The following is an 11,169-nucleotide window of genomic DNA, read 5'->3' as shown; positions in this document are numbered from 1 at the left end:
TTTTTGACTTCTCGCAACATAGATTAACACAGTGCCCACACCTAGTAGGAAATGTTTGTTGATGTAGAGACTCCAGTGTCAGAAGGAACACTCTGCTCCTCTTGGGTGATGAGAATGGACAGGATGACCCTTGTCTGATTAACAAACTCAGCTGGGGTAGGATTAGTCATAGAAATCTTTCTACAGGTGATGGTCAAGCTCAATCTGGAGGAAGGAAAGTACACTCCAAATGAAGGAACAGTGATAGAGACAAGGAAGCATGGGAACTTTTGGGGAAATACTGCTTAATTCAGTATGTTGGAGCTGACAATACATGAAAATGAAAGGTATAAAATCACAGAATCTCAGAGTTGGAAGGAACCTTTAAAAGTAATCTTGTTGCATCAGCCTTCTAATCATTCCTGCAAAGCCCCTGGGGGTAGGGTGAATTTAAAGGTACTGGTGTGGCATATGCTCAGGTGGCAAAAACATGGGACTGAAGTTTAGGCGTAAAGAAGAGCGAGATCTTTAGAGCTGATAGTCACCCAAGGACAGGATAGTTGAATCACAGGAGTAGATGAGATGGTCAAAGGAGAATTAGAAACAAGTGAATGTCTGCATTTATGGTGGAGGAAAGAGGTCAAGGAACCACAGATGGAATAGTTACAAGTAGGAAAACTAGAAGAGATGGGAGAATTTCAGGGAGGGGGCGGTTTGCAAACAGCCTTGTATGCTAGAGAGGCACGGACAATCTTCAATGTCTGGAAATTTGAAAACATCAAGTTATCTTTGATTCTCCTTCTCCTCTAATTAAATCTGAATTCCTGAACTTTGAATCAAAGGTCTCTAGTTTACTTATTCAAACTTCTCACTCATAGCTGCCAAATTTCAACAAACTAATTTTGCCCCTGTTAGGCTATCTTTCCTCTCTCTCCCTTAAAAAGTAAAACACATTCTTATTGAGAAGAGAAAAGAAAAAGGATGATGTTGTTTTGGTTTCAAGTATGACATGTATGTTCTTGGCTTTTATTTTCAAATGTATGGATCTGATCCAGGTTTTATAGGGTCTGAAGTTTATACAAGTTGGAGGTCTCTCTTTAAGAAAAAAAAAGATTTTTAATACAAAATTAGGTTTAAAGTTTTTAGAACGGGAAAAGATCACAATAAATTATTGGAGACTTGGATATTCAGTTTCCATTCTTCTGAAAACTCTTAGATAAAATAGCTTTTCTTGACAGATACAAATGACAGATAAAGTGGTAAATTCAAGATCTGTTTTCCAAAGAGAAGAACTGCCCTGGAATTTTTTAAAGTAGCACTTAAGTTCCTGTTTTGTTTGGGTTGAATAGCAGCACTGCTCGGGACTAGCATAGGGAAAAAGAGGTAGGGCCTGAATCTATTGGTTTATGTAAAATTTGGTCTTGCTAAAATAAGAAACAGAATAACCATACTTACTTACAAATCTATAGCAATGTCAGGCCCTCTTTCACTTAACACTTTCCAGAAAGATCAATCACCTTCTCCTTTCCTTGTGTTCTCTTCCCAAGTCACTTAATTTTTCCCATCTGTAGTGCCCTATATTTCTTTTCTGTTTTTAAACATTTTTATTGGAGTATAATTGCTTTACAATGGTGTGTTAGTTTCTGCTTTATAACAAAGTGAATCAGTTATACATATACATATGTTCCCATATCTCTTCCCTCTTGCTATATTTCTTATAAAAAAAACCCCAAAAACCAAAAATCCCAAAACTTAAAAAGACCCAGATTCTTTTGTGGCCATAAGTTTAGTCTGAAGGGAGAGGTGATGGTGAAGAAATACAATAATGAAGATTTCTTAACGATAATCCCTAAAATCAAAGACTTCCTCTAGCTAATAGGACTAACAGAAGTTCCACCTAATTTGCCTCAAACACGACTGTGCCCAAGACATCCCCTCTCAAATGAAAATTTCGCTTTTCAAAAACTCTCTAAGGAAAAAAAGCTCTTTACTTCCCTCAGTCATATCCCTAGTATTCCCCAAGCTTGTAGAAAGGTGTTATTAGATTCAGAAGAATTGTTGGAATTATTCCCATAAAAACTTTACCAGGAAGGTAATACAGGTAGTTATTTACCTTTTGAGAGAGTGATATCCAAGGCTGGCTGTTGGTAGGGCAGTCTCCTCCTACTCAAGCACATCTCTTGGCAGCCTCTCCTCTTTTCATCAACCCCTTCTTACAAAAGGAGAGTGGTTGGTGGCTCTCTCCCTTCCCCACTCCCACACTGAACTCAGAAGCGTCATGAATAGTTCAACTAAAATAGGATCAAGTTTCAGACACTCCCATAGTGAGTGAGAAAATGATCCCACTAGATTAAATTGGAGCCTAGATCAGTAGAAGTATATTTCCACAACTCTGCTAGGGCTGGGGCAGCCAAGGTTAATGGCTCAAGTAATACCTTTTAAGTAGGATCACATGGGTGGTAGAAGTTGGGTCAGTAGCCAGCTTTTTTGATCTCTGCGATGATTCTCTGCACTAGTAGCATCACCTGAGAAATTGTTAGAGCTGTGAATTATTGAACCCCTATTCCAGCTTTAATGAATCAGGAACTTTGGAGGTGTCGGCACCTGTGTTTTAACCAGCCCTTCTGGTTACCTGCAATGTATGCTCAAGTTTGAGAATTACTTGCCAACAAGATCAGTGAAGCTCTAAAATCTCCCCTTTTCCTCAAAAAGAATTTACTTAGGACATTTGGATCAGAAAAGTCAAAACTATTTCACTTAGCATTAGTTATTATACATGTACGTACACTTCAAATGCAAAATTTACTACTATTTCCTCTTAGGTTTTATTTGCGTCATTTAAAAAACTTCCATAGGATGTGTGTGCGTGTGTGTGTGTGTGTGTGTGTGTGTGTGTGTGTGTGTGAGTGTGTATATGCTTATAAGTATACAGAATATTTCTGGAGGGACGCACTACAGGGCTTCAAGGTGAGAATTGGGTGGCTTATATTGTACCATGGGCATATTATCTAGTCAAAATTAATTTGTTTCAATTAGACAAAATTTTAAACTATCATCACACCTTAAAAAAGTATCCTGAAAGATGTGCTATATTTAATAAATATTTACTGAATGCCTACTGTGTGTCAATCACTGTGCTGGATCCTGAGGACAGAATGGAGAATGAAGTGTAGTCCCAGCCCTCAAACTTTTATTTTCCCAGAACACTAATTATAGCAATTAAAAAATATTTTCAGTTTCCAAATTTCTTTTGAACTTGCCCGTACCATTTCAAATTGTGTGAAGGAACTGAGGGAAGGTAAGGGTATTATCTCTTTCTTTCCAGGAAAAACTAAAGCCTGAAACAAAACCACTCACTATAATAGGTACCATCTATTTAGTGATGGACCTTAAAACAAAATTGTTATATCTTTCTGTTTTGCATAATTATAAGTGTAATGTAAAGTCATAGTACATTCAAACATTACAGACATACACACCAAAAGGTAGAAATCTCCTATTAATCCCATTCTCTAGAGATAAACTGTTAACAGTTTGGTGGATTTCTCCAGCTTCAATTTCTACATTTACCATAATTTATTATTATTTACAAAATAATACTTATTTTATGCCTTTTCATTTAACAGTATATCTTGGACATCTTTCCATTTTAATACATATAAATCCATTTCATTCTTTTTAATGGCTGCTGAGCACGCAGGTACTCCATTACATAGATATCCCATGGTCCATTTTCTCTATAAATAGGCATTTGGGTTGTCTCAAAAAATTTTTTTTAATTAATTAATTTATTTGTTTTTGGCTGCATTGGGTCTTCGTTGCTGTGCACAGACTTTCTCTAGTTGTGGTGAGCGGGGGCTACTCTTCGTTGTGGTGTGTGGGCTTCTCATTGCGGTGGCTTCTCTTGTTGCGGAGCACAGGCTCTAGGCGCGTGGGCTTCAGTACTTGTGGAACGCAGGCTTCAGTACTTGTGGCTCACAGGCTCTAGAGCTCAGGCTCAGTAATTGTGGTGCGCAGGCTTAGTTGCTCCGTGGCATCTTGCTCTGTGGGATCTTCCCAGACCAGGGCTCGAACCCGTGTCCCTTGAATTGGCAGGCGGATTCTTAACTGCTGCGTCACCAGGGAAGTCCCTTGAATTTCTTATTATTATACCAACCTCGCAATGGATATCCTGTACATATATCTCCGGGTACTTGTGGAAATATTTTGTGGGATACATTCCTCAAAATATTAGAAATATAAATGCTGGGTTACAGGATATGAACATCCAGAATTTTAATAGGTATTGCCAAATTACACACTAAAATGGTTATAGCAATTTGTGCTTCATTCTTGTTTTTTTAACGGTGTCACCAATATAGATTACTTTCAATCTCTGAAATACTTGTCCATCCAACAGGCAAAAAATAATATCTTAGTTTCTTAGAAACTTGCATTTCCCTAAATACTATGGTATTTGAAGCTCTATTGTTTGAACATCTTTTGTAGATTTCCTGTAACCTATCCTTTCCCTTCTTTTAACTGGGCTATTCATCTTTCACTTACTGATTTGAAGAATATATGAATTCTTATATATTCTTATATATATATACATATAAATATATTTTAAAATATATTTTTACTTATAACTTTTTTTGATTTGTGCTTTTCCTAGTTCATATCCTCTACCACTCCCAATCTCTCATATTTTTTGTGTGTGTTATAAATTTATTTATTTATTTGTTTTTGGGTCTTCGTTGCTGCACGCGGGCTTTCTCTAGTTGCGGTGAGCACTTCGTTGCAGTGCTCGGGCTTCTCATTGCAGTGGCTTCTCTTGTTGTGGAGCGCAGCTCTAGGTGCACAGGCTTCAGTAGTTGTGGCTCGTGGGCTCAGTAGTTGTGGCACACGGGCTTAGCTGCTCCACGGCATGTGGGATCTTCCCGGACCAGGGCTCGAACCCATGTGCCCTGCATTGGCAGGCGTATTCTTAACCACTGCGCCACCAGGGAAGTCCCAATCTCTAATTTTTGAATCTGCTCTTTATCAACATCAGCTTCCAGAATTCAACCTCTTTTCTCAGCCCAATAACCTCTTTCTGGCTTCTCTTGTTTCCCTGAGCAGTCTCACCCCCTTCCAGACACTTGTAAACTGTACTTCTTCTGCAGCTCTAGAATCTTCCATTCCCAAGATACTGATCTAATTTGTCAGTCATTTCTCCAATTCTGGGTAAATTGCTCTGTTTCCTTTCTTTCCTCAGGCTTCTGAGTATTGGCAGAGAAAGTAATAACAATGCTCCATAGTTTCACGAAAATTTATGCCTTCTCACTTTGGGCTCTCAGAGCTTTTGACAATCTTTGTATTATACTTTTTTTTTTTACATCTTTATTAGAGTATAATTGCTTTACAATGGTGTGTTAGTTTCTGCTCTATAACAAAGTGAATCAGTTATACATATACATATGTTCCCACATCTCTTCCCTCTTGCATCTCCCTCCCTCCCACCCTCCTTATCCCACCCCTCCAGGCGATCACAAAGCACGGAGCTAATCTCCCTGTGCTATGCGGCTGCTTCCCACTAGCTATCTACCTTAAGTATTCATACTTTTTTATCCATACACTTCCTAACCAATTGCCTACAGCTGTACAGCTACAACCAACACCACTTCTACCTCTTATTCTCAGTAGAAGTTTCAGCTATTATTTCTCTTTGAGCATTGAAGCCATTGCACATGTGTTGTCAATTTCTCTTTCTTCTAGTTCAAAATGTTTATACATTTTCAGTAAAAGGGTGCCTTGGTTTTTCTGAGACTAACACTTCTGCACGCAGCCCAACCTATCTCCTGGTCCCTACTAAGATCAGTCTTACTTGTTTTCTTGAGCACATATATTTTATTGCATTTTTAAATTGTATTTTTCATTTGCCCCTTTCCACAAGCTCAGTCTGTAGACATATTTTTATATCTCTACCCCTACCCTATGCCTCACCCCAAACTAATGTTTGATAATATTCTCTTAATTGCCATATTTCTTGAGAAAATGGTGTATGCTAAAAACCTACCTGTATTTACTCACTTTCTATTCACATCTCACTCATCTGAACTATGGTTTTCACTCCTTCTACTTCCCTTAGGTTTGTTCATCCTCATCTCTGAACATATGATGCTGTTTCTAAAACTCTTTTATCTTGAAATTCCTTTGGCTTCCATTGCCCTGTTCTTTCCAGGTTGTCTCTTCCTTCTTCTATAACCTGAAACAGGCATTTCTTTTTTTTTTTAATTGAAGTACAGTTGATTTACAATGTTGTATTAGTTTCTGATGTACAGCAAAGTGATTCTGCTATACATACATATATATATATATTCTTTCTCATATTCTTTTCCATTATGGTTTATTACAGGATATTGAATAGAGTTCCCTGTGATCTACAGTGGGACCTTGTTGTTTATCTATTTCATATATAATAGTTTGTATCTGCTACTCTCAAACTCCTAACTTATCTCTTTTCCCTTTCCCCTTTGGTAACCATAAGTTTGTTTTCTATGTCTGTGAGTCTGTTGCTGTTTTGTAAATAAGTTCATTTGTATCACATCTTAGATTCCACATACATGTGTTATCATATGGTATTTGTCTTTCTCTTTCTGAATTACTTCAGTATGATAAACACTAGGTTCATTCGTGTTGCTGCAAATGGTATTATTTCATTCTTTTTTTTAAATGACTGAGTAGTATTCCATTGTATATATATACCACATGTTCTTTGTTCATTCATCTGTTGATGGACATTTAGGTTGCTTCCATGTCTTGGCTATTGTAAATAGTGCCGCTATGAACATTGGGATGCATGTATCTTCTCGAATTATAGCTTTGTCTGGTTATATGCCCAGGAGTGGGATTACTGGATCATATGGCAACTCTATTTTTAGCTTTTTAAGGAACCCCCGTACTGTTTTCCATAATGGCTGTACCAATTTACACTCCCACCAACAATGTAGGAGGGTTTCCTTTTTTCCACACCCTCTCCAGCATTTATTATTTGTAGACTTTTTAATGATGGCCATTCTGACTGGTGTGATGTGATACCTCATTGTAGGTTTGATTTGCATTTCTCTAATAATTAGCGAAGTTGAGGATATTTTCATGTGTCTGTTGGCCATCTGCATGTCTTCTTTGGAGAAATGTGAATTTAGGTCTTCTGCCCCTTTTTTTTTATTTCGGTATGCAGGCCTCTCACTGTTGTGGACTCTCCCGTTGCGGAGCACAGGCTCCGGATGCGCAGGCCCAGCGGCCATGGCTCACGGGCCCAGCCGCTCCGCGGCATGTGGGATCTTCCCCGACAGGGGCACGAACCCGCATCCTCTGCATCGGCAGGCGGACTCTCAACCACTGCGCCACCAGGGAAGCCCTTCTGCCCATTTTTGATTGGGTTCTTTTTTGTTATTGAGTTGTATGAGCTGTTTGTATATTTTGGAAATTAAGCCCTTGTTGGTCGCATTGTTTGCAAATATTTTCTACCATTCCGTAGGTTGTTGTTTCATTTTGTTTATGGTTTCCTTTTCTGTGCAAAAGCTTATAAGTTTGATTAGGTCCCATTTGTTTATTTTTGATTGTATTTCTATTGCTTTGGGAGACTGACAGAAGAAAATGTTGCTACAATTTACATCAGAGAATGTTTTGCCTATGTTCTCTTCTAGGAGTTTTATGGTGTCATGTCTTATTAAATATATTTAAGTCTTTAAGCCATTTTAAGTTTATTTTTGCGTAGGGTGTGAAGGAGTGTTCTAACGTCATTGATTTACTTGTGACTGTAACAGGCATTTCTTGAGGTGTTCTTTGTGTCCTTTTTCTTACCGGTTTTAGTTTTCGTGCTATCATTCCTGCAACCACAAGTCTCTTGTGGCTGATGTACAAATTTAGGTCTAGGTCCTATCCTCTCTTTTGCACAGATGTCCTGTAATTCCATACGCTTAATAAGCATTTTTACCTGGTTTTCCCACCAAGCAATCCAACAACTGAACTTCAACTGAACAAATCTGAACTTCCAGTTAGCATCTGTCTCTGTCATTGATATTATCCAAAAGACTTCTTTGACATCACAGCTTCCTTTCATTCCATATACAATTACATGGTAGGCCTTGTTGATTATTCTGTCACAACAGTATTTGTGGCAATCATTTTCTTTTCAGTTCCATTGACCTATGTCAAGTCCTTGTAATTTCTCCCCTGGATTTCTGAAAAAGTAGAATCCACCTAAGTGGATTTCCTGCTTGTAGTCTCTCCCCTCCCCAAAATAACCTGGATCAGTGTTCCTTAAAATTTTAACTTCGAGAAGTAGTATTTCCAGATAAAAGATGAATATTTTTAATTATAAATATGTCACATGCAATATTTAGAACACAATGATACTAAAAAATTATTTGTTGTTTATCTGAAATTCAAATTGACTGGCCAGCTTATATTTTTATTAGCTAAATCTGGCAACTCTATCTGGAGACACTAAGTAAAACTGATGTATCTGCAGACCACCATTTTAAGTAATTAAAAAAACTGGCTTACCATGAACTTACCAAAAAACTTGTGATAGTTAAAAATTTAATAGTAGTAATGGTAACTGTTTAATATTGGCAAGCTGAATACACGTGCAAATAGGGCAGGTTTCACAATTGACTTCTTAATTTTTATTTCTACTAAAATTAGAAAATCTAAATGCACAATGAGCTTGTCAGATATTGCAATGAGTGTTTGGTGGCTACTAGATAATTCCGAACAGTTGAATCTAGCATGGATCTAGCATCACGAGGAGCTTCTAATTGAAGACAGCTTTTAGTAGTGTTAGATCCTAAGAAGAGCATATGGCAACCTAAAAAATTGAAGTTTCAAGTTGAGAAAGAGTAGGAGTTGTATTCAATTGCATGGATTGCATTCAGCTCTGAAAAGCATTTTTTCCATACAGCTGCAACATTTGGATGTGGTTGAAAATATGTTGAATAATGTGTCAGCCATTTTTTTCTCTTAATAAGAAAGAAAATTATCATGTATTGGGAAATAATAAACTCCTGGAAGTAAAGGCATTTGAATAAAAGTCTGGTTTTCTTACAAAACCCTGATACTTTGTTTGTTTTTAAAAAATTAATTAATTTATTTTTGGCCGTGTCGGGTCTTTGTTGCTGCGCACAGGCTTTCTCCAGTTGCAGAGAGGGTGTGGTACTCTTCCTTGCGGTGCATGGGCTTCTCATTGTGGTGGCTTCTCTTGTTGCGGAGCACAGGCTCTAGGCGCATGGGCTTCAGTAGTTGTGGCTTGCGGGCTCTAGAATGCAGGCTCAGTAGTTGTGGCACACAGGCTTAGTTGCTCCACAGTATGTGGGATCTTCCCACACTAGAGCTTGAACCCGTGTCCCCTGCATTGGCAGGCGGATTCTTAACCACTGCACCACCAGGAAAGTCCCGAAAAATCCTGATACTTTGTTCTTAACATTAAAAATCATGGCATTTAGAATTTGAAGTAATAATTCAGGTTAATAAAAAAATGAAAATGTTGCTCAGATAAGCCATTTGAACAAGTCTACTTGGAAAAATTAAAATAGTTTTTGTTAGCATTATCTGTATAGTAAAGAAGGGATTTTTACTCCAGCCCTTATTTAGAAACTTGTGAGAGCACCTTCCCCATTACTGGCCTCCATACTTTATTGTGGAAAAAGCAGTGTTCTAACATTTGCCTGTTTCTTCTCAATGATTATGCTTACTGGCTGCTATTACTAAATACATTACTATGTCTACAGTTTACACTACTTTGTTATATGTTGAATCAGAATTAGGAGAAATATTGTTTGACTACCAATGTTCTCTGAATAAAACATGAAGTGGACTGACATTTTGCTTATTGTAGGAATAATATCCTTTGTACACCCAAAGCTACAACCCCATCAGTTTTTTTTGCGGGGGTACGCGGGCCTCTCACCGCTGCGGCCTCTCCCGTTGCGGAGCACAGGCTCCGGACGCGCAGGCTCAGCGGCCACGGCTCACGGGCCCAGCCGCTCCGCGGCATGTGGGATCCTCCCGGACCAGGGCACGAACCCGTGTCCCCTGCATCGGCAGGCGGACTCTCAACCACTGCTCCACCAGGGAAGCCCACAAAATAATTTTTTAAGTGAAAATTTTTCTAAATGAAAATGTCTTCTTCTATAAGCTGAATTTTTTTTTTAAACATCTTTATTGGGGTATAATTGCTTTACAATGGTGTGTTAGTTTCTGCTTTATAACAAAGTGAATCAGCTATACATATACATATGTTCCCATATGTCTTCCCTCTTGCATCTCCCTCCCTCCCACTCTCCCCCTATAAGCTGAATTTTTAATGATAAACCAAACAGGAAATTTCTGGGCATCTTTCCTTGTGTACCACATATACACTGTGAAATGATTCATATTGTGTACATCATTGCGTCCACTCATAAGATAAACGTCTGTTTAGCAAGTACAGGGTGATACTGCCCTTTCATGTTGTATACCATGATTTTGTATGATATTGATATTTGATTAGGGATTTTTGCTAAGAGCTTGTTATACTTTCTCCAAGCAAAATATTTATTAACTGTGTAGCTAGTTGCACAAGTTATCTCTGAAACAAAGTGACCTTTACCATTTTTTTAAAAAATGAGGGATGTAACTTGATCTTTTTTTATCCACAAGTTCATCTATTTCATTCTGGAAAACATTGCTTTTATTCCAGAAAAATACATTTCTTGGCAATGAGGTTATTGTATTTGGGTCAAAACTGACTTGAAGGCTTTGATGGCTTTCCAAGTCATTGACAAAATTTCCTAACAGTCGAGGTGTAGTGGGCAAGGGACAAATGGATGCTAGCCCAATAAAATCCAATTTTTAGATCTTCATAGTTGTACTTCCTATTTACTGTTTATTTTTTGTTGCTTGGATCAACTTACCACATTTAAAGCCACATAATAATTCATATTCTATATATGCACTGCAGTCTTGTTTAATAGCTAGCTACCTTTAATACGTAATTTGAATTGAAGTACTTGTTACCTTTTTTCACCACTACTTCTAATGCTTCAATGTACTTCATTTGAGTGAATGATTTTTCTCTTTTTGGTGAATTGGAAATATAATACAACAAAATGGTAACAAATAAAAATTTAATTTTAACAAATGTAAACAATAATATATGAATTATGTTAAAATACCTTGGCTGAG

Source organism: Phocoena phocoena, chromosome 1 (genome assembly GCF_963924675.1).
Source record: "Phocoena phocoena chromosome 1, mPhoPho1.1, whole genome shotgun sequence".
NCBI classification, from domain to species: Eukaryota; Metazoa; Chordata; class Mammalia; order Artiodactyla; family Phocoenidae; genus Phocoena; species Phocoena phocoena.
The sequence above is the reverse complement of the archived record's forward strand: the minus strand, read 5'-3'. Positions refer to the sequence as shown.